Source organism: Castor canadensis, chromosome 4, assembly GCF_047511655.1.
Source record: "Castor canadensis chromosome 4, mCasCan1.hap1v2, whole genome shotgun sequence".
Taxonomy (NCBI): domain Eukaryota; kingdom Metazoa; phylum Chordata; class Mammalia; order Rodentia; family Castoridae; genus Castor; species Castor canadensis.
Genome location: NC_133389.1, coordinates 121507205 through 121532620, shown reverse-complemented (window position 1 = coordinate 121532620; position 25416 = coordinate 121507205). Strand labels below are relative to the sequence as shown.

Genomic DNA, 25416 nt, shown 5'->3' with positions numbered 1-25416 from the left:
GGAAAAACTGAAGAACTATTAGTCAGACAACTCAAGACCTGTGAAAGGAATATGCAAGAACTCACTGACTCCATCAAAGGACCAAACCTGAGGATCATGGGCATTGAAGAAGGAGAAGAGGTGCAAGCAAAAGGAATTCATGATATATTCAACAAAATAATAGCAGAAAATTTCCCAAATCTAGAGAAAACTATGCCCATTCAGGTACAGGAAGCCTCCAGGACACCAACAGACTTGATCAAAATAGAATTACCCCACAACATATTATCATTAAAACAACAAGCACAGAAAATAGAGAAAGAATAGTGAAGGCTGTAAGAGAGAAAAAACAATTAACATACAAAGGTAAACCCATCAAAATCACAGCAGATTTCTCAACAGAAACTTTAAAAGCAAGAAGAGCATGGAGTGAGGTCTTCCAGAAACTGAATGAAAATAACTTCAACCCTAAGACACTCTACCCAAAAAAACTATCATTCAAAATAGATGGAGAATAAAAGTCTTCCATGATAAGCAGAAACTAAAACAATATATGACCACCAAGCCACCACTTCAAAAGATTCTTCAAGGAATTCTGCATACAGAAAGTGAAAGCAAACAAAACCATGAAAGGGCAGGTAATACCAAACTACAGGAGAAGAAAATGCAAGAAAGTAGAGAGTAACATTGATTCAGCTGCACACAATCAAACCCTTAAACAACAAAGACAACTAAATGACAGGAATCACCACATACCTATCAATACTAACACTGAATGTTAATGGCATTAATTCCTCCATCAGAAGACACTGCTTGGCAAACTGGATTAAAAAGGAAGATCCAACAATCTGCTGCCTACAGGAGACCCACCTCATCGACAGAAACAAGCACTGGCTTCAGGTGAAAGGCTGGAAGAAGATCTACCAAGCCAATGGCCCCCCAAAACAGGAAGTGGTAGCAGTACTTATCTGAGACAAATTAGACTTCAAACTTACATTGATCAAACAAGATAAAGTAGGACACTCCATACTAATAAAAGGGGAAATACACCAAAAGGAAATAACAATTATCAACTTATATGCACTCAATGTCAATACACCCAATGTCATCAAACATACTCTGAAGGACCTAAAAATGTATATAAACTCCAACTTTAATACCCCCCATCACCAATAGATAGATCATCCAAACAAAAAATCAATAAAGAAATTCTAGAACTAAATCATACCATAGATCAAATATACCTAACTGATGTCTACAGACTATTTCATCCAACTTCTGCAAAATATACATTTTTCTCAGCAGCTCATGGAACCTTCTCCAAAACTGATCATTTCTTAGAGCACAAAGCAATCCTCAGCAAATATAAGAAAATAGAAATTATATCATGCATTCTATCTGATCACAATGCAATAAAACTAGAACTCAACAACAAAAGTAAAGACAAAAAACATGTAAACAGCTGGAAACTGAATAACTCATTGCTTAATGAACAATGGGTCACTGATGAAATAAAAGAGGAAATTAAAAGTTTCCTGGAAGTTAATAAAAATGAAAACACAACCTACCATAACCTATGGGACACAGCAAAGGCAGTCCTGAGAGGAAAGTTTATAGCCATGAGTGCATATATTAAAAGGTTAGAAAGATCTCCAATCAATGACCTAATGCTACATCTCAAACTCCTAAAAAAAAATAGCCAAATCCCAAAACAAGCAGATGGTGAGAAATAATGAAAATAAGGGCCGATATCAATGAAATAGAAACAAACAAAAAAAAAGTACAAAGAATCAATGAAACAAAAGCTGGTTCTTTGAAAAAATAAATAAGATTGGCAAACCTCTGGCAAACCTGACTAAAATGAGGAAAGAAAAACCCAAATCACTAAAATCAGAAATGTAAAAGGGGAGATAACAACAAACACCACAGAAATCCAGAAAATCATCAGAGACTACTTTGAGAACCTATATTCTAATAAATCTGAAAATCTTGAAGAAATGGACAGATTTCTAGATACTTACAACCATCCAAAACTGAGCCAAGAGGATATTAATCACCTGAATAGATCTATAACACAAAATGAAATTGAAGCAGCAATAAAGAGTTTCCCAAAAAAGAAAAGTCCAGGACCTGATGGATTCTCTGTTGAATTCTATCAGACCTTTAAAGAAAAACTAACACCAACCCTCCTTACACTGTCCCATGACATAGAAAGGGAAGGAGCACTGCCTAATACATTTTATGAAGCCAATATTACTCTCATCCCAAAACCAAAGACACTTCCAAAAAATAGGTATAGGCCAGTTTCCTTAATGAACATCAATGCAAAAATCCTCAATAAAATAATGGCAAACCGAATCCAACAACACATCAGAAAGATCATTCACCACGACCAAGTAGGCTTCATCCCAGGGATGCAGGGGTGGCTCAACATATGAAAATCAATAAACGTAATAAACCACATTAACAGAGGCAAAGAAAACAACCACTTGATCATCCCAATAGATGCAGAAAAAGCCTTTGATAAGATCCAACACCACTTCATGATAAAAGCTCTAAGAAAACTAGGAATAGAAGGAAAGTACCTCAACATTATAAAGGCTATATATGACAAACCTATAGCCAACATCATACTTAACGGTGAAAAACTGAAACCATTTCCCCTAAAATCAGGAACAAGACAACGGTAACCACTATCTCCACTCCCATTCAACATAGTACTGGAATTCCTAGCCAGAGCAATTAGGCAAGAAGAAGAAATAAAAGGACTAGAAATAGGTAAAGAAACTGTCCCTATTTGCAGATGATATGATCCTATACCTTAAAGACCCAAAAAACTCTACTCAGAAGCTTCTAGACATCATCAATAGCTATAGCAAGGTAGCAGGATATAAAATCAACATAGAAAAATCATTAGCATTTCTATACACTAACAATGAGCAAACTGAAAAAGAATGTAGGAAAAACGATTCCATTTACAATAGCCTCAAAGAAAATCAAATACCTAGGTGTAAACCTAACAAAAGATGTGAAAGACCTCTACAAGGAAAACTATACACTTCTGAAGAAAGAGATTGAGGAAGACTATAGAAAGTGGAGAGATCTCCCATGCTCATGGATTGGTAGAATCAACATAGTAAAAATGTCGATACTCCCAAAAGTAATCTACATGTTTATGCAATTCCCATCAAAATTCCAATGACATTCATTAAAGAGATTGAAAAATCTACCATTAAATTTATATGGAAACACAAGAGGCCACGAATAGCCAAGGCAATACTCAGTCAAAGGAACAATGCTGGAGGTATCACAATACCTGAATTCAAACTATATTACAAAGCAATAACAATAAAAACAGTATGGTACTGGCACAAAAACAGACATGAAGACCAGTGGAACAGAATAGAGGACCCAGATATGAAGCCACACAACTATGACCAACTTGTCTTTGACAAAGGAGCTAAAAATATACAATGGAGAAATAACAGCCTCTTCAACAAAAACGGCTGGGAAAACTGGTTAGCAGTCTGCAAAAAACTGAAACTAGATCCACGTATATCACCCTATACCAATGTTAACTCAAAATGGATCAAGGATCTTAATATCAGACCACAAACTCTAAAGTTGATACAGGAAAGAGTAGGAAAAACTCTGGAATTAGTAGGTATAGGTAAGAACTTTCTCAACAAAACACCAGCAGCACAGCAACTAAGAGATAGCATAGATAAATGGGACCTCATAAAGCTAAAAAGCTTCCGTTCATCAAAAGAAATGGTCTCTAAACTGAAGAGAACACCCACAGAGTGGGAAAAAATATTTGCCAGCTATACATCAGACAAAGGACTGATAACCAGAATATATAGGGAACTTAAAAAACTAAATTCTCCCAAAACTAATGAACCAATAAAGAAATGGGCAAGTGAACTAAACAGAACTTTCTCAAAAGAAGAAATTCAAATGGCCAAAAAACACATGAAAAAATGCTCACCATCTCTAGCAATAAAGGAAATGCAAATTAAAACCACGCTAAGATTCCACCTCACCCCTGTTAGAATAGCCATCATTAGCAACACCACCACCAACATGTGTTGGCGAGGATGCAGGAAAAAGGAACCCTATTACACTGTTGAGAGGGAATGTAAACTAGTACAACCACTCTGGAAAAAAATTTGGAGGCTACTTAAAAAGGTAGACATTGATCTACCATTTGATCCAGCAATACCACTCTTGAGGATATACCCAAAAGATTGTGACACAGGTTACTCCAGAGGCACCTGCATACCCATGTTTATTGTGGCACTATTCACAATAGCCAAGTTATGGAAACAGCCAAGATGCCCCACCACTGACGAATGGATTAAGAAAATGTGGTATCTATACACAATGGAATTTTATGTTATCATTCGCTGGTAAATGGATGGAATTGGAGAACATCATTCTGAGTGAGGTTAGCTTGGCCCAAAAGACCAAAAATTATATGTTTTCCCTCATATGTGGACATTAGATCAAGGGCAAACACAACAATGGGATTGGACTTTGAGCACATGATAAAAGCGAGAGCACACAAGGGAGGGGTGAAGATAGGTAAGACACCTAAAAAACTAGCTAGCATTTGTTGCCCTTAATGCAGAGAAACTAAAGCAGATACCTTAAAAGCAACTGAGGCCAATAGGAAAAGGGGACCAGGAACTAGAGAAAAGGTTAGATCAAAAAGAATTAACCTAGAAGGTAACACATGCGCACAGGAAATCAATGTGAGTCAACTCCCTGTATAGCTATCCTTATCTCAACCAGCAAAAACCCTTGTTCCTTCCTATTATTGCTTATACTCTCTCTGCAACAAAGTTAGAGATAAGGGCAAAATTGTTTTTGCCGGGTATTGGCGGGGTGGGGGAGAGAGGGAGGGGGCGGAGTGGGTGGTAAGGGACGGGGTGGGGGCAGGGGGGAGAAATGACCCAAGCCTTGTATGCACATATGAATAAAGAAAAAAAAAGACCCAAAAAACTCCTACATCCAAAAAAAGCTACAGCAAGGTGGCAGGATACAAAATCAACTTACAAAAATCATTAGTTTTTCTATACACCAATAACGAACAAACTGAGAAGGAATACATGGAAACGATTCCATTTACAATAGCCTGAAAAAAAAATCAGATACCTAGGAGTAAACTTAAAAAAGGATGTGAATGACCTCTACAAGGAGAACAACAAACCCCTGAAGAAAGAGATCGAGGAAGACTACAGAGGTGGAAGATCTCCCATGCTCATGGATTGGTAGAATGAACATAGTAAAAATGGCTATACTCCCAAAAGCAATCTACATGATGTTTAATGCAATTCCCATCAAAATCCCAATGATGTTCATCACTGAGATTGAAAAACCTACCCTAAAGTTCATTTGGAAACACAAGAGACCACGAATAGCCAAGGCAATACTCAGCAAAAAGACTAATGCTGGAGGTGTCAGAATACCTAACTTCAAACTATATTACAAAGCAATAGCAATAAAAACAGCATGGTACTGGCACAAACATAGACATGAAGATCAGTGGAACAGCATAGAGGACCCAGATATGAATCCACACAATTACACCCACCTCATTTTTGACAAAGGTGCCAAAAATACACGATGGAGAAAAGACAAGCCTCTTCAACAAATGTTGCTCAGAAAAGTGGTTACCCATCTGCAAAAAACTGAAACTAGACCTGTGTCTTTCACCTTGTACGAGTATCAACTCAAAATGGATCAAGGACCTAAATATTGAACTACTACAGGATGGAGCAGGAAACACTTTGGAATTAATAGGTATAGGCAAAGACTTCCTCAATAGAACCCCAGCAGGCCAGCAACTGAGAGAAAGGATAGACAAATGGAACTTCAAAAACTTAAAAAGCTTCTGTACAACAAAAGAAATGGTATCTAAACTGAAGAGAACATCCACAGATTGGGAGAAAATATTTGCCACTTATACATCAGACAAAGGATTGATAACCAGAATATACAGGGAACTTAAGAAACTAAGCTCTCCCAAAATCAATGAACCAATGAAGAAATGGGCAACTGAACTAAACAGAACTTTCTCAAAAGAAAAAATTCAAATGGCCAAAACACACATGAAAAAATGTTCACCATCTCTAGCCACAAAGGAAATGCAAATCAAAACCACACTAAGATTCTATCTCATCCCTGTTAGAATAGCCATCATCAAAAACACGACCAACAACAGGTGTTGGCGAGGATGTGGGGAAAAAGGAACCCTTGTACACTGCTCGTGGGAATGCAAGCTAGTGCAACCACTCTGGAAAGAAATTTGGAGGCTTCTTAAAAATCTAAACGTAGATCTGCCATATGATCCAGCAATTCCACCCCTAGGGATATACCCAAAGGAATGCTACATACGCTACTCCAAAGGCACCTGAACACCCATGATTATTGCAGTGCTATTCACAATAGCCAAGTTATGGAAACAACCAAGATGCCCCACTACTGATGAATGGATCAAGAAAATGTGGTATTTTTACACAATGGAATTTTACTCAGCCATGAAGAAGAATGAAATCTTGTCATTTGCAGGTAAATGGATGTCACTAGAGAACATCATTCTGAGTGAGGTTAGCCAGGCTCAGAAGACCAAAAATTGTATGTTCTCCATCATATGCAGACTTTAGATCTAGGGCAAATACAGCAATGTTGTTGGACTTGGGTCACATGACAAGGGGAGAGCACACAAGGGAGGTATGTGGATAGGTAGAAAACCCAAAACAGGAAAGTGTTTGATGTCCCCACTCCAGAGAAACTAACACAGAAACCTTAAAGTGACAGAGGTCAAAATGAGAAGGGGATCAGGAGCCAGTGTAAAGAGCAGTTAGAGAGGAATCAACCTGGATTGTAACACATTTGTACATGGAAGCAATGCTAGGCATCTCTCTGTATAGCTACACTTAACTCAACTAGCAAAAATGCTTTGTCTTTCTTATTGTGCTTATGTTTTCTCTTCAATAAAATTAGAGATAAGGGCACAACAGGTTCTGCCTGGAAGCGAGGGGGTTGGGGGAGAGAGGGTGGGAGCAGGGGTCAGGGGAGAGAAATGATCCGATCAATGTATGCACATGTGAATAAATGAATTATATTTAAAAAAAGGTTGATATCCATTTTCAACATTGGTTGGTAATCGTCATCGTATTCCCAATATCTCAACCTCCTCTTTTTGAAGGCTTAGTAGATAAGCTAATTTAATTGTCCAGAAATGGATTTTGTGGGGAGTGATATAAAAAATGAAAGCAAGTTCAATGGTATATTAAAAAAGCATATGTAAAGTGAAACACATTTACTCACCAGATAGAGACAATGGCATAAGGACAAGAAAAACAACAATGAAAGACAGACAAATCATTTCATGCCAATAACAGAAAGTAAGCAATTTGGATTTTGGCATAAATTGGATCAAAGAAGCATGATATGTATTTTTTCAGTACTTACAAGAAAACTAGTGTGTGTTAGGATTGTTAGCAGGGGTAGTGCACAGATAACAAGTAAGGCACTTAGGGCAGCACCTCCTACAACTTCCTGGGCATGTGAATCATTTAGGGATCTTAGTAAAGTGCAAATTCTGATTCAACAGCTGTGGGTTGGGGACTGAGATATTTATGTCACCACAAGCTCTCAGGAGATAAGGCTGCTACTTGTCTGGGAAGCACTTTTCACATGCTGCCACACTGTTGCATGGAATAGGAACAGGTGCAGTACTTTCTGGTGTATGGGTTGAATGAATTGAACTGGGATTGGGTTTCCGGGCACCTTCTGGCCTACATAGCTCTCTTTCCCACCGATATCATCCTGGAGGACTGGGTCACTCAGGGAGACAAGAAAGAAAGCAGGGTTATTTTGGGAAAAAAGAAAATAAATAGCGTTCTACTGATCACAAGATTGGGGAAATGATCATTTTGTAAATGCTCTGGACTAATTTGTTTTAATGGACTCTACCTGTTCTTAATAAATAAAATCTGAATTATATTCAATACACCCTTTCTCCTGCAAAGAATAGAGGTGTTTTCTTGCTTCCTGTTGGAGCAAGAAAAATTCATTATTGATTTGATTATTAGCCAAGGTTTAGAAAACAGAAAATAATTAAAGGCATTCAAGAAAGATGTTTAAATTCAATTCAAATTAAAATTGTATGTGTTATTTCTTATTTTCATTAATATTTTGTGTAAACAACATTATATTATGTTCACCTCATCTTATCTTCTAATATTTTCAAAATTAAAACTGTAAAGATAGAAGGAAGGCTACTTTTGGTTAACAAAGATATTTGAGAAGATCAAAGGGTATAATAATTCTATTCTGCATGCTTATGTGACCTACAGCTTATGCTGTAATGTCAAAGAATGATCAGTACTCTCCTGTCTTCTCCAAGATATATTAGTACCATAAATCATACCAGGTTGAGGATCAAAATATATATCACTCTACTTATAGGGGGCAATCTGTTTTTGCAATGTAATGCATTTTTCTGGGCTTATTCAGGATAATGAAAAATTTTCCCTAACCTTTGCTTGATCTGAGAAATCATAAATATTTGTTTTTACTTTTAGATTTTTTTTTGTCCTTAGATGTCTTATTTGTCTGTTTTGTACTGACTTCCAAATGTTTTTTCATTGATAAAGTTAGCTTTCCTACTTCAAGTCTTTTTTTAAATAGAAAAAGAAATGTCTATGTTCTACCTAAGCTCCTTTCGAGAATTCTAATCCTGTTTATTCCATTGGACAAAGAAAAGAAGCTATTGTAATTCACATGAACTTAAAAAGGTTAACCTATTTTCATTACTCCTTTTGGATTGTTTGCATTTGTCATTAATTTTTAGCATGGTATCTTTAATGATTAACAATTAACAAATAGTATATTTATGTTTTTCAATTTGTACATTATTATAAACTGAATATAATCAGGTCTGTTTGCTTTTGGATTGTTTACAAGTAACAAGGCAATTATTTAGGGTACAATGAATATCTTTCACATAGATGTTAAAGTAGAACCAAACCTGATGGATAAATTACAGTTTTTACATGCTTCAGTCTAACACTGACTATATTACCAATTAGTGCTCTAGAAGTAGGTATAGGGTATGTGTGTGTTGCAAAAACTAAGAAACTTCAATTAAGTATTTCAAAGAAGTTTCTATTAAAAACCTAGCTTTGTTTTCCTACTAAATTCAGCAATTTCTATGATTTGCATAATGCTATAAAACACTATTTGGGTTATGTAAGGCTGAATTGAAGTTGTTTTCATTTTCATGAGCAAGGTATACCCAGTGTGGAGGATAATCCTAGCTGTCTTCTATGAACAGTGTGATATCCATTGTCCCACCCAAGGTGACATTAGGGGGTGTGCTCACTGATGCTTTAAAGCCTAAAAGTAAAGTCAAGTACATTACAGAGCAACAAAAGAATAAAACAATGTTAGCAAATATTAAACTAACACCCTTAATGTGTTCTCACCAACATTTCAGATTTTATACCCTAAACTACCCGACTATTCTCAGGACTCTGAAAGTATGTCTATACATAAAAATACATGTATATATTGATGCATGTACACATGCATTTATACCGATACACACAATTTAAAAACATAAGCACATATATTTGTGTTTATATGAATGTGTGTATAATTTACTCATCTCAATCAAGTTTTTATTTAGTTATCAAATCTTTAGTAACTCTTTGGGTAGCATAGCACACTTCTTAATGTTACTAAATTAATATGATGTGAACCAAAGGAAGCACTTACAAAGGTAAGCAGCTGGGGATATAGAGGACTTCAGAATAAGCATCCAGGAATTTATAGAAAAATGTTTAGAGGGCTTCAGAAATCACAGACTTTAGATTACTTTGGACCACAATAAGAGCAGAAGCAAAGCAACAGTTGAGATAAGTGGAGAAATATAAGAAAAATTTTGAGGTAGAGTTGAAAGAATTTGCTGATGGGGTGGAAGAGGGTCTCGGAGACAAAGAAGGACAGAAATTAAAAATGGGGCTGGGGGTATGGCTCAAGTGGTAAAGCACTTGCCCCCCAAGTGCAAGGCCCTGAGTTCAAACCCTCAGTACCACCATCAAAAAAAAAAAAGATTCTGTGTGTTGTGTTGGCTTTGGCTACTGAGTGGATTATTGTCCCATTTATAGAAATAGGGAAGGGGGAATTAAAGGAAGAATATATACCATCTCCTAGATTTTACATCTTTTTCTTGATCGTATTCTTTCCTACACTGTCTTCATTTGATCAATTCAGAGACATATTGCCTGCATAGATACTGTAATTTTCCTCCTGCTGCTTCTTAATCACCATGCCAAGCATCAGAGTTCCTTGGGTCAGAGATCTGGGACATTTGGCAGGCTGTCAGAAAGGCAAGTTGGTCAAGAAGTAGGCCAATGAAATATAACAGCCAAAATATAATTTCAGAGTTTTGGGGTGAAAGACAAGCAAAGCTTTAATTTTCTTCTGCAGGTTCAATGGGCCAGTTTTCAGTCCATTTCCCCATAACTGGTATGAGGTGCTTTCCTTTCCCCATGATGCAGTCTGCTTCCTAGCTTAGAGCAGCAGAGTGAAAAGCCCTGGATTTTTGGTTCCTAGGGGATTCATTTCACCTGGACTCTTTGGGGGTATAAATCCTATAGAAAAGGGGCAGGCATATTTTCTGTTTTCCTGGCACACTCTTTTTCTTATCCCTACTCTCAACACAAAAACACATCTTAATCTTTAACACAAGAATTGCTTTTGTTTAGGACCCGGACAGAGAGGCAGGGAGGGAAGACAGTGAATTGCTCTGAGAAACTTTCAAATGCAGATGGAGATGATGCTGGACAGTGATGAGCAAGACTGTCTGCTTTTCTTTCTTTTTGCACACATGTACAATTTTAGGACAAATAAAGTGCTTAACAACCTGCATTTCAGAAAGAAATTATGTCTTTTTTTTTATTGACACATGCCTCTGTTGCTTCAACGCCATTTAAGAAATCTTTATTTATTGCCATTTCACTCTTTCTTTTCTTTCCTTTTTTCTTTCCTGTCTCGTTCCTTTTCCTTCCTTTATCTCTTTTTTTCTGACTTACATTTAAGAAACTGCATATATAGCATGAGTTTCAATATCTAATTGTAAAGATGCGACACTGAACATATTTTGTTGAGTAAGACACTTAAAACTGGACTTTTTGATCTTGCATACTAATTAAGTGCAAAATACGTTTGACTCTTAATGGCTCTTATTGTAGTCTGCATAATAAGAATTGTTCAATAGAAATAATACAAATAGAATGCTTTTTTATGCAGAAAACGTGCTTTCAAATTACTTTGAAAACACAATTAATGCCAGTCGCCTCTTCTTAAGAGAACACATGGTACTTGTTAAATTTGGGGATATGACAAGGTACGCCTCGCTTCACACCTCTTTTGTCTTTTTTTTCTTTCAATTTTTGACATTCTTTTGCTTTTGCTTTCTTTCTAGACTGAAAAAAACTCAAAGGATTATGCTGCCTCTTTCTGAAGGAAAATAAGCTGCCTGACAGTAAAATGTTGAAGCACTAGATTAACTCTGCTAGCTGACCAAGCTTGATTTTTCCCTGAGATTCAGCATCCCCATGTCTAAGGCGTGTCATTAAGCATACATCATGCCTAATGTAGAATATCATAAATGCTTAATAAACATTCATTTTCTTCTTTCTTATATTTAGGAATCCAAACTTGACTTCTAAATTGTAAGAAGAGACATAGTAACACTTCAATGGTGTACCTAACATCACCCAATTTAACTGTAGCTGTGCCTATCCCAGTAGAAAATCTGTGCACTTACTATTTTCTCTACATGTCTGTGCTCATTGGCTACTTGACAGAGAAAGTAACTTTCCTTCCAGTAGCTCATGAATAAGCTCGTTTACTACCTTGATATCTCCTTCTTACTCATTCCCTGTAATACTCATTGTATTTTTGACTTTTCAATTTACATTTTTTGTTTGTCTATAGTTTACAAGGCTTTCTACTAAAAATGCTCACTCAGACATATATTTATTTTCTTCTTTTTTGTTATTTGCAGGGGGTTACTGAGGGTTTGAACTCAGGGCTTCCTGTTTGTGAGGAATATGCTTTACCACTTGAACCATACATCCAGCCCTTTTTTAATCTGCTTATTTTTGAGAGAGGGTCTCCCTTTTTGTCCAGGCCACTTTGGACATCGATCCTCCATTTTAAAGCTTACCTCAGTAGCTGAGATGACAGGCAAACATCACCATGTCCACTCAGCCTTTTTCCATTGAGATGGTGTCTTGAAAACTTTTCCACCCTAACTGTCCTGGAATTGTGATCCTTCCAATCTCAGCCTACCATGCAGCATGGATGACACGCATGTGCCACTCCACCTAGCTACTGGTTGAGGTGGAGTCCTCTGGATCTCAGCCTCCCAAGTATCTAAGTATCTGAGGTGCAATCCTGTGGATCTCAGCCTCCCAAGTATCCAGGATTACAGGTATGAGTCACTAGCACTGGATCACAATGTATTTCTGATGCATTTTACATATACATGACAAATCATGAACAAATTACCTTGTATTCTCCTATCCTCAAACATTTAAATGCCTCTGCTTTTAATCCTTTCTTCCTCCATAGAAACATCCAGTTTATATTTTAAAAAAAGAGCTTTAATTGAACTAAAGGATAGATTTGAGGAGATTATCTATTGTGTATCAAAGAATAAAAGACCCAAAATATAAAAGTCAATTTAAGAGATTTACAGGATAGAATACAAGGTCCAGCCCACATCTCACTGGGATTCCAGAAGGAAAGAAAGCACCAAAGGAAAAATCTTTAGAGATAAGGACTAAAAAAATAGATGAAAGGCATTATCCTCAGAAGTGGAAAACCTTGACCATGATAAATGAAGAGTAATACACATGTCTTGTAGTGAAACAGCAAAACCTCAAAGATGAAGAAAAGATATTAATATCAGAGAAAAGAGGTAAATCATAAAAAATTATGATTATTATAAATCAGACTACTCAACAGCAACAATGGAATTCAGGAAACAATTTAAAACCGTTTTTAAAAGGAAAGAGAAGTAAAGAGTAACAGTTTTCTAGGCAGTGAACATGTATGATGAAAGAGACATCATAAGAGTATTTCAGATCAACAAAACTTATTGACATAGATATAACAAATCTAACAAAATATTAGTGAGATGAATGCAGCAAAATAAAAAAGGGTAAATGGAGTTTATAAATTATAAATTACAAGTGAGTTTAACATGATAATGCAAGGTTGTGCAAATACCTAAAAATTAATGCATAGAATAATATACAATGTTAACAGAATAAAGAAGAAAAATCATACTATCATCTCAACAGACTTAGGAAAAGTATTTGATAAACTTCAACACCCATTTATAATAAAAACTCTCCAAAAACTAGGAATAGAAAGATGTAGAGATGAAAAATATCTATGATAAACCCACAGTTAACATAAGGGTGACAGATTCAGTGCAAGAATGTCCACTCTTAATGTGAACTTTATACTGGAAGTTCTAGCAAGTGCAATACCAAATAAAATATTAAAGACATGTAGATTGGAAAAGATGAAGTTGTATTGTCTTTCTTCTTATGTAGACATGACATAGAAACTATGAAAAATCTACAAACCAGGACATAAGTAAGAAATATAAAAATCAATTATATTTTTATACATGAGCAGCAACAATCTAATAATGGAGTAAAACTGTTGCACAGTTTTTAACAAATGGCACTAACATACATATGTTATATATAAACATAACATACATGCAAGAATGAATGTTATTTTATGTTTTCCCTGTTCCAAAAACCAAGAATGAATGTGAGAGAGAGGGAGAGAGAGAGAGAGAGAGAGAGAGAGAGCAAGAGAGACAGAGAGACAGAGAGAGAGAGAAGATGTCAAGAAACATATAAAAGAAAGTACGGACAGAAAATATTTGATTTGATTTGAAACAACAGACAAAAAAGATATAAAACAAATCTGTGTAGAACAGGACTGGCTATAAGTAAAATGATTTGTGATATTTTATTTAGAAAATGTTTGGATATGGCCTAAGTAAAGGATATTTTGTAAGACATTATGGGCATCAAGGCCTTGAACATTTCTTTAACACTCTGTAGTACTAAGATGACAAAAAATTCAGTGGATGATGAGCCAGATTATCTTGTTCTGATTGCAGAAATTACTTACTGAGGAATTTAATGTAAATATTAGCATTCCAATAGGTACATTAACATGTCATACAAAAAAATCCCTAAGGAAGAAATGAAAATGACTAAAAACATAAGAAAAAGTAAAGAAATTAAAATAACCATGAGATTCAATTAACAATTTATGTATTCAAACTAGTAATTTAAAATACAATTATGAGGAATGCTTGAGATAAAAATGTCTGCTAATCTTAAGTCAAGTTTTCAGAACATTTGGCCCTAAAGTTTTTTTTAAAAGGTATTTATGGAAAAAACAGTTGAGAAATTTTGTGCAAAAAATTCACATTAGACAAATGGGACTACATGAAATTAAAAAGCTTCTGCACAACAAAAGAAATGGTCTCTAAATTGAAGAGGCTGCCTTCAGAATGGGAGAAAATCTTTGCTAGGTATACATCAGACAAAGAACTGATAACCACAATATACAGGGAGCTCAAAAAACTAAACTCCCCCAAAATTACTGAGCCAATAAAGAAGTGGGCAACTGAACTAAACAGAACTTTCTCAAAGGAAGAAGTCCAAATGGCCAAAAAACACATGGAAAAAATGCTCACCATCTCTGGCCATAAAGGAAATGCAAATCAAAACCACACTGAGATTCTACCTCACTCCTGTTAGAATAGTTATCATCAAGAACACCACCAACAACAAATGTTGGCAAGGATGCGGGGAAAAAGACCCCTCATACACTGCTGGTGGGGATGCAAGCTAGTGTAACCACTTTGGAAAACAATATGGAGGCTTCTTAAAAAACTAAACATAGATCTGCCATATGATCCAGCAATACCACTCCTAGGAATGTACCTAAAGGAATGTGACTCAGGTTACTACAAAGGTACCTGTGCACCCATGTTAATTGCAGCACTATTTACAATAGCCAAACTATGGAAACAGACAAGATGCCCCACTACCAATGAATGGATTAAGAAAATGTGGTATTTATACACAATGGAATTTTACTCAGCCACAAAGAAGAATGAAATTTTGTCATTCGCAAGTAAATGGATGGAACTGGAGAACATCATCTTAAGCTAAGTTAGCCAGGCTCAAAAGGCCAAAAATCTCAAGTTCTCCCTCATATGCAGATTATAGACCTAAAACAAATGTAGTAATATTATTGGACATGGGTGACACACTAAGGTGAGAATGCGCAAAAGAGGAATAGGAGGAAACCTAAAACTGAACGTGGTTAATGTGCTCACTGTAAAGGAGTGAGTATAGTCATCTTAAACTGGCAGAGGCCACTGTGGGAAGGGGACCAGGAAGTAGTGAAGGGGTCTGGCAGAGATGAACCAAGGTGGGTTGCAAAACACATGTGCATGGAACAAATACTAGGAATCTCTCTGTATAGATATCTTCACCTTAAACTAGCAAAAATGCTAGGTCTTTCTTATCATCTCTTATGTTTTTTCTTCAACAACATCAGAGAACAAGAGGGTGGAACAGGTGCCACCTGGAAGTGGGGAGGGGGGCAGGAGATAGGGGGAGGTGGGTCAAACAATGTATACACATGTAAGTAAGTGTAAAACCTATAAAATAAAAGAAAGAAAGAAAAAAAATCACAGTAAACGTTTTAGAAGTAATTAACATACCCACAATAAACAAATAGCTAAATAAGCTATCACACCTTGATATATTTAGAGACAGTATTATTTAGCATTGAAATCAGATGTTTGCTTGTATTTTCATATTCATTAACAGTCATGACACATAGTTGTAGAATATAACTAGAATTTAACTCTCATGAGCATATTAAATAAAATGTGTACAGAAGAAAGACAAGAAGGATGTGCAAAAATATCAATAATGATTTTATCTAGACTGTAGCACCATGATGCTTTACTTTCTTCTAAAAGTTTGTTTTTGCTTCTTTATGACAATTATTATTTTTATTTTTGTAACCAGAAGTAAGCTGTAGACTACTTAAAGAAAAAGATAATTGAAGTTGGATTTCCTATCTGGAAAGATGCCTTTGTGACTGGCTGTGACAGTGCCATCTCTGCAGGGTAGCTGGACCACTGCAGGTCCATCCTCATACCTGATGCTAATCACTTTACTAACTTTAGAGAAGGTGAATTATGAAACAAAAATGACTGTACTATAAAGCAGCCCCAACCTTCATTTAATCCTTTCCAATCTAACAAACACAGAAAATGGCTCAATTTCCAGGCATTATATTATTTTCTGCTTTTTCTCCCTTTACTTTCTGCTGCCACCTCAATCCCAAGCCTTCCTCAGATTTATACTGAGCACCTCAAAGAACTAAGCAGAAAAGCACTATTTAAAACCATAACATGCCATTGAGATGAGTTCATTGTTACTTTGACATTCAAGATCTTGAGATTAAATTTCAAAGTTAATATTGCTCACATTCTATGTGAACATTTCTGTCTGTATTTTGATAAAGAATGAAAGTGAAAACATTTAAAGCCAAACAACAAAAAAAAACAGGCCTCATGATCCAAACATGAAAATTCTTGAAATAGCTAAAAATAATTTCTTTCTGTCCACACATGATTCATCCTACACATCCAACAAGCACTAGTGCCCTTACTATGCACCCCAGTACTGAACCTGCAGATTAATCAACAGAGCATTTTAAATAGAGAATTTTCTATTTCTCCAAAAGAACAACAAAAGAAATGAGCTTAAACTGTACTGATCAAATTTGATTTGACTTAAAACATAGGTGTTCAATTGAAAGAATAATTAAATACCGGGAAAGGTTTCCCATCAAGTTTGTGAAAGGCTGAAGGAGTAATAAAAATAAACAAATATTCAATGAAGATGGATGGTTGCTGGAGTGCAATTCAGGCAAGAGGGAGGAAACTGACTCAGATGAGCTGTTGGATTCTCCTCCATCCTTAATTCTCATGCTTTTAACAGCCATTTCATAGTCATTCAGACCAATCCAGCACAAAAGGGGATTAATATTTTTATTCAAGGAATTATTATAGTATCGTATATATAGTATATATTTGTTAACAGGCCATTCATTTTTTCATTCTTTATATTAGAAGATGTTTAGTGTGCACTGATATAGGAGTTGGGAAATTATGGAAATCCTGTGCTCTCATGAAATTTACATTATACTGGGAGAAATAAAAACATAGCAGGAAATATAAGTGTAAGATACAACAACAACTCAGGCAACAGATAGAGGGAAATGTGAACACAGTTTTAATTAGTTAGAAACTGTTTAAGGAAGTAATGTTGGCGTTGAACCCTGAATGAAATAAGGAGACAGGCTTGGCAAATATCAATGTTGCAAGGGGCACTGGTGGCTCAAACTATAATCCTAGATATTTGGGATGCTGTCATCAAGAGGATCATGGTTCTAGGGCAGCCCAGGCAAAATGTACATAAGTCACCATCTTAACCAATAGCTGGGTGCAATGGCCTATGCCTGCCAATCCCAACTATTTGGGAGGCCGAGATAAAGAGGACTGCAGTTCCAGGCCAGCTGGAGCAAAAAAATTTGTGAGACATCATTTCAACAGAAAAGAGCTGGTCGTAGTGGCGCACACTTGTCATTCTAGCTGTGCCAAGAAGCGTAAAATAGAAGGATCATGGTCTAGGTCCACTTGGGCAAAAAGCAAGCCTTTTCCAAAGTTACCAGAGCAAAAAGGGCTTCATGTAGCCCTGAGTTCAAACCCTAGTACCACCTTAAAAAAAATTAATGTTGCAATAACTCAATGGAATTTCATGACCATGAAAGCAATGGTTACTGGGAGATTCATAAAGAGAAGGAAACAGGCTAGATAGGGTTGAATTAAACACAAATTCAAATGTAATGGGATTTCACTAGAAAGATGAAAAAAATGAGAGGACTATTGTCTGATTTATGATTTAAAAGAAGTTCTTTGGCCACTCTATGAAGGATAGACTTGAAGGCAAGGGTGGAGGCGGGTGGATCATTTAAGAGGCTACTGAAATAATCCAGTGAGAAATGGTGGTGGCTTGTACTAAATTGTAGTAAGAAATGCCAAGAGTGTTTGCAACAAAGGGGTGAGAAGTTCTTGGGTTCTACAATACATTTTAAAATATATACAGTGGGATTCCCCAGAAGATGATATTTGAGCCATAGAAAAAGAGAGGCGACAAGGATGATTCCAAGTTGCTTTGGTCAGAGCTACTCCAAAGATGGATATTTGCTATTGACTAAGAGAGGTGGTGCTTCTTTGGGAGGACAGTGAGAACTTTTAGATATACTCAGTTTGAGAATTCTAATAGGTATTCTATTGATGATATCAAGGTGGTAAAGATCAAGAATGTGTTACCAGTGTAAGATTTGTGCTGGAAATATTATCTTGGCGGTTGCCTGAATAGATAGTACTTCAAGCTATGTGATAAAGAAATAACCTAGCAAGAGAATGCAGGTATAGAAGGTAATAAAGCCTTGATATGTGCCAGCATTTAGAAGGAGGAGAGCCAGTAATAAAAACTGAGAGGGGACAGCAGGAGATTTAAGAGGAAAACCAGTGAGGTATATGTCCTAGTAGGAAGATGAAGAACTTGTTCAATAAATAACAAGTGATCAATGTGTCACATATTATTGACTGGTCAAATAAGATGGAAATTAATAAATGACATGTGTTTCAATGAGGTGGAGATCTTGAGTAAAGCAGGTTCAATGGAGTGGTAGGGACTAAAATCTAATAAAAATAGGATCAAAACATAAAGGATCAAAGCAAAAACAATTAGAATGCCTTTACTATAGAACAGAGCAGACACATAAGAAGTAGATCTAGGTCAACAGCACAAAGACAGAAAAGAAGAAATCCTCTAGGAATCCTATGACTTCTAAGATTTCTGTTTAGAAAAAAAAATTATTCTAAACATTATTGCCCTTATTTCATGTAAATTGGAATAAGGTTTTCCTTTGGTACTCTACAGGTCTGAACTGAAGAAGAAGAATCAACAAAACACCTGTACAAAGGAGGTACTTCAATTTCATGTATTTTATTAAGGACATTTTATACATGAGAAAATGAGGCATGGTACGACTAAGTGACTTGCCTATTGTCATACATCCTTAATTAGCAAAGCATATTCTAGGTTATTTGGCCATAAAGTATACACAATTAACATTACTCAATTTTGTCTTCTTTAACAAGTGAACATGGTCCCTCCTCAACTAGATCACGTCTGGCCTTATGGACTAGAATAAACAGTGTAACTTCTATTCTAATCACAGGTGAAAGATTGTATTTACATCTCTATGCTAGCTGCTATAAAGCTGAAATCAAAATGCATGGCACAATACATATTCCAACATATATTTTCTATCAACATTTCTCACTAAATCTTATCTTTCATACTTAACCAATTTCTTTCCTTATCTAAAGAAGACAAAACAAAAACCAACAATTTTTTAATTGTTTTCTTAAAAAACAATTCTGGAATAACAATGCAAGTAAATGACTTTTAAGTTATTCTTTTTCTAGTTAGAATGGGCAGACTTAAACCTGGAATTGTCATTACATAGGCGGCCAATACAAGGAAAGCCACTTGGTCTTAAATACCTCTATTTCTTCAACTCATAGAGAGAAAAAACATAAAGTTGTAGGGGGGATTATATAAGATTACAAGTGAAAAATATTAAAAATATAGGTAAATAAAAATCATTGTATTTTTATTTTGCTATAAAGAATCATGCAATATGGTACTAAATTAATTTTTGGACAAATATATTTGTGTTTGGAAGTATAGTCAATTCCCTATCTTTGAATTCTGCAACCATGGATTCAATAATCAAAAATTAACAACATTCAGAAAAAACAATTATGTCTGTCCTGAACACGTTTAGACCTTTTCTCTTTCTTCCTCATAAAACACAGTGTAACAATTATTTACTTAGCATTTACATTGTACTAGGTATTATAAGTCATCTAGAGGTGTTAAAAACATATGGGAGGATTGTGTAGGCTATATGTAAAAAGTACATCATTTATGTAAGGGATTTGAGCATCCTGGAATTTGGCATCTTCTGAGCCTTAGAAACAATGCTCTTTAGATACTGAGGAACAACTGTAATTATGTATAGATGAAAATTTTACAAGTTGAGACTGCTAGAAATTTTCCTTCTGGAAATGGAACTCTGATTACCTGCATTGTGTTAGTCAGTTGGGTATGTACCGAATGTATGTTTAAAAGAGTTTTGTAGTGATTCACACTCTTAGTAGGCCAAATGCATCCAGGAATAGAGTCAACACAAACCAAAATAAGAATCCAGGAAACACCAAATCTCATATAAATGAGATTTCTGGACACATGAATGAAAATTTAAGATTTAGGTGTATAAGAGTATGCAATACTTCTTTTACATTATTTAGTTTCAAAAGCAGTATTACATGTAATTATTTTGTTCAACCATTCAGAAGAATGTATTAAATCTGTCCTCCAAGTGAAAAAAAACAAGTTGAGTTAAAAAAGTTTTACCCAAAAGACATTAAAGAAAAAGTTATATTTGACTTCATAAAATAAAAGCACTTTCATGGATAAAAAACATATATAATCAAATGACAAAATGGAAAAACATTTTCAACTCACATCATGATCAAAGGCTAATTTCCTTAATGTATAGAGAACTTACTAAGGAATAAGATAGACTAATAACTCAATTTTCAAATGCACAAAGAATATAACAAAACAATCTAAAAGTAAAAGTCCTGTGTTTTCTACACATGAAATGATACTCAGTCTCCTGGGTAATATGAAAAGTGCAAGTCAGACTACAATAAATTCTACTTGGTAAATTTGTTTCTCATAGGGATATAGGTTTATAATTCTGAAATGGCTTTACATGTTTTCTGGTGTTGAACAAATAAGTAAATGGATGTTGGATGGACAACAACATCATTCACACTGCCAGAGACATAACTTGCAGATAAACAAGAAAGGAAGACTAGAATGAACCCAGTATTAATGGACTAGAGTTTGAGACATAAACAGGAGCTCATGTTTCTATAATACATATACAGAAGGACGGATACAAAAATAACTGTATATGTATATACATATATACATATCACCAATCCATGTCCATATTTGTAGAAATAAATGACCAAATATGTAGCATTTTTGGTAATTTACATATCTGATCTTGCAAATAAATGTCCATTATTATGGACTAGACTATATCTACTCAATAGAATACCACATAGCTGTTAAAAAGAATGATTACTTTATATACACTAATGCAAAAAGTTCTCCAAAATACATTTTCTAGAGGAGCAAAAGTAAGGTATGAATAGTGTGACTCCTTGGTAAGATAACAAAATGGATTTGCAAATATATACACAGTCTTTTAAAACAAAGTATTTGTCTTCTGGAAAAAAACTGATGAAAGTGCAAGAGGATAGATGAATTATGTTGTACACAGATCTGAACATGAATCCATGTTTATCTGTTTTGATAGATAATCCAGGGATTATCAATTTTGAAAACTAAAAAAACTCAACATAATCTTTCCTAAAATGTAATTTATTTAATAAAGTAAAGAAAGTTTTGATTAGTATTCTGAAAACAAGTTAAGCAATTGAGTAGACATTTCTATAAATCATTCAGTGGTTTTAACAGCCTTCACTAATTAGGTATGAACTGGATTAATTCATCAGTTTATAGCCCCTGGGAAAGGAATTATTTTCCATGAAAGAAATTTTGAGAGAATGTTTGCATATTATAAAGCAGTCACCGAACAGTGGTTAATCTGCTTTGCAGGATGGATCTGCGTTCTTTCTAGGGTGGTTAATGATTGACCTGAATTCCAAAAAGGGCATGGGATTTTCTTTTTAAATGGGTCTGGTATGAGGAAAAAATATGTATAACAAAAATTTATCCAACATTTCATAAAAAGAAATTTATACTCAAAATAAAATATATAATCTTTCCTTCTCACTTAGCAAAAGTGACCGTTGACAAACTTTAGTGATCTCTTGGTACATGTTCAATGGTGCACTATTTGGCCTTATATATTAAAAGTTTAAAAAATATTCATATCTGATGATCAAGAAACTCTTACATATATTCAAGAACAGTTATCTTCAGTATTGTTTAGAAAGTCAAAGTTTGAAAATACTTTAAATAACAAATGAATGACAGAGATGACCAAAATATGATGCTGCATTCAACACATGGACTATGGTTCTATTAGAGTTAACTCTGTGTATACTGAATTTGTGGTATGTTACATTTTGAAAAGCAAAGAACAGGGTGCTCTGAATACACTACTCCAATTGCAATACAAATTACAAGGAATTCATTTAAATGCTTACAGATGAGTGGAATACCTCTAGAAGAATACACAGAAACTGTGTGGGGACAAGGAGTAGGAGAAAAATTACTTTAAGAGATTTTTATGTTATTAAAAATTTAAATATCTGAATAAATAAAAAAAATTTAAATAGTAATATTTGTATGATTTGAAATATTGTTCCAATTCCTCTCATGAGGTCACTGTTTATAGTTAAGGGTTTTTTTTTTCTAAACATCTGATCTAAGCCACCTCAAAATTTCAATTTTATTGTTATTTTTTCCCTTTATTTGAGACAGGATATAACTATGTAGTCCAGTCTGGTCTCAAATTCACTATGTAGATTTGACTAGACTTGAATTCACCATCCTCCTGCCTCAGTCTCTCGAATGCTGGAATTAAAGGTGTGTACCACCGTGCTTGGCAGAGAAAACTAAATTTTATCTGCATGGAAATGTGAATGAGATTTAAGCAGGATTGGATTATGCCTGGGAAAAACAGGTTGGAAGATGGGTGCTTGTGAGACAGCAGGTGCTCTCACACCCACTGTATTCTATGGCGTGTAAAGGGAGAGCGAACTGAGAGATCACCACACCAACATACCTGGTTACCTCTGTACTCCAGGTGACTCTACAATGAATGTCCCCATAGAGTACTCTTCCTGATTGAAAGTACTCCCATGCTGTACAGCACTTGTTATACATCAGAGAGGAATGAATGGGCATAGCTGAAATACTCCAGAGGACTCTGTTGTTGGTAATGGAAACATACCTTTTAACTGAAAAACATTGGAAATCATTCAGAATTTCACACAAATAACAATTTAAGGCAAAAGAAATTTCATTTTCAACTCAGCCTGGTTAAATAGGGACTTAATCTGCCCTTTTCAATGTGTACTGATGTTTTTTATTTTGGATTCTCAAACACTGTTTCATAGAAAGAAACTTAAAAATTGCTAATTAGAAGTGTAGCTTAATTTGTGAATAAATAGAAAACCCACACCAGAAAACATATTGCTAGAGAGTCTTATTTCTGTTTACTTAAGAATGTTTTGGAGAGAAAATCATAGTTCACTGCTAAAGCAGAAACCTTCATTGACATTTTGGAGTTTGGCAGTGGAAAATTCTAGAAACCAGTGGAAAATTTGCCAGTCTGCTCACTGAGCAATTTTTAATGGAATATGATTTTCATTGCAAGTAATACATTGACTATAATGAGGATAATAGTTGTAAGGAAAAAAATAAAAGAACAAAGCTGGGAGAGAAAAGACAGTATTAGGAACATGTGACTGTTTAATTCTGGAGAAGAATTTATACATCTAGTTTGCCATCTCAAAAAAATCCTAAAGGATTTCTCAGACTCATTCTCCCATCCGCTCAGTATTTAATGACACTGTATTTTATTAAAGATGCCCAATGCTTATCTCAGAAAATTTAGGTTCTTATTTCCTTTCTAGAAATGTATGGCTTCTGTCATATTGCAGACTTTTTGTGTATAATGGCCATATTAAGAGCACTGCACATATTGTGGGAAGTATTTTCATGATTTTAGCTTTAAATGATACAAATACTGGTACTTCTTGTTAAAAAATGTTGATATTCATTAATTTGTACAAAATACTAATATGGCTTTGTGACTGGAAAGGCTCTTTTTAAGTAATATTATATGATTTTGTTGAAGTGAAATAAAAGTATATGGAATTATATGTTTCTTAAAAAATAAATTGGCCTAAGCATAAAGGGGGTTACAGAAAACAAGCTTTAGAAATGACATAAAGTTGTAGTGCTGGTTGAAAATAATAATAGTAAAGGTGGCGAGACTGTGAAAATTGAGTGCCCTCATGTCACGGTAGTGTCAGGATAAATTAGGACAATTTCAGGGAAAGAGAAGAAATTTGTGATAAAACACCTGAAAAATATTTAAAACTTTTATACTAACCACCTCAGCCCTAAGACAAAAAAATTTGCCACATTTATAAAGATGTTCAGTGCAGCATTATTTCTAATGATGAAAAATAAAAACAAAGCCAGGTCCCCACAGCTCATGCCTGTAATCCTGCTCTTTTGGGAAGCTGAGATCAGGAGGACGGTGGTTTGAGGGCAGCCTGGATAAGTAGGTCACAGGACTCTACCTTCAAAATAACCAGAGAAAAAGGGACTGGAGGTGTAGCTCAAGTGGTACGGCGCCTGCCTCGTGAGTGTGAAGTCCTGACTCCAAACTCCAGTCCCACCAAAAAAAAAATTAAATAAAACAACAATGAGTAAGATTTGGATAATAGTTAAACAAATTATAGAATATACTTGTGTTGGAATATTATACAGTCATTAAAGTGGCATATCTGAAGAACAACTAGTAGAAAACACTTATGGTATAAGAAAATGTATGCTATACTTCTTTATGCACATTTCATTTTTCTTACATTAAAGAAAAACAGAAAGAAATATAATGCTGTAATGTTCATTGGTAGAGATTATGAATACTTTATATTTTCATTTTTTGTGCATGTTTATATATTTTTGACATTTCCTACAATAACCATATATTTCTGTTAAAAATAGGATGGACTTTTTAATTTTTAAAAAGCAAATACTTAAAAAGTAGGTTAATTTGTTTTAGAAACTATAAGGTTGTATTTTTCAACTTTACTTTTAATATCCTAACAACTGGCTAACCTTCAAAGAGACATATGGCATAAATAAAATACACTTATAATACCCATGTTGATTTGCTAAGGTTTGCCATATGGAAATAAACAAGGTAAAATTACATTTAATTTCGTTGTTTATCTAATTAAATGTATCTCATGAAAATATAAATATTTTTCAACTTGGTATTACTCAACTTGATAAAAACACTTGGAACAATTAAAGAATAATTCTTTATAATTGCTGTAGCGGGGGGCATTTCTCAATTACTCTCTGT

At 34.9% G+C, this 25416-nt stretch overlaps 1 protein-coding gene across 12 annotated transcripts in view; it reads right to left on the bottom strand.

Moving 5' to 3' along the window:
- The window catches only part of B3galt1 (beta-1,3-galactosyltransferase 1), a 466025-nt gene that overhangs the window by 350400 nt on the left and 90209 nt on the right, over positions 1-25416 (bottom strand). For 10 of the 12 annotated variants that reach the window (XR_012447238.1, XR_012447241.1, XR_012447242.1 and 7 more), the window contains one exon: positions 21762-23272. The exons of the other annotated variants lie outside the window; for them this stretch is intronic. The gene's annotated coding sequence lies outside the window, so the exon portion shown is untranslated. Of the gene's footprint in view, positions 1-21761; positions 23273-25416 lie in introns of those variants that run through there. 12 annotated transcript variants of the gene reach the window in all.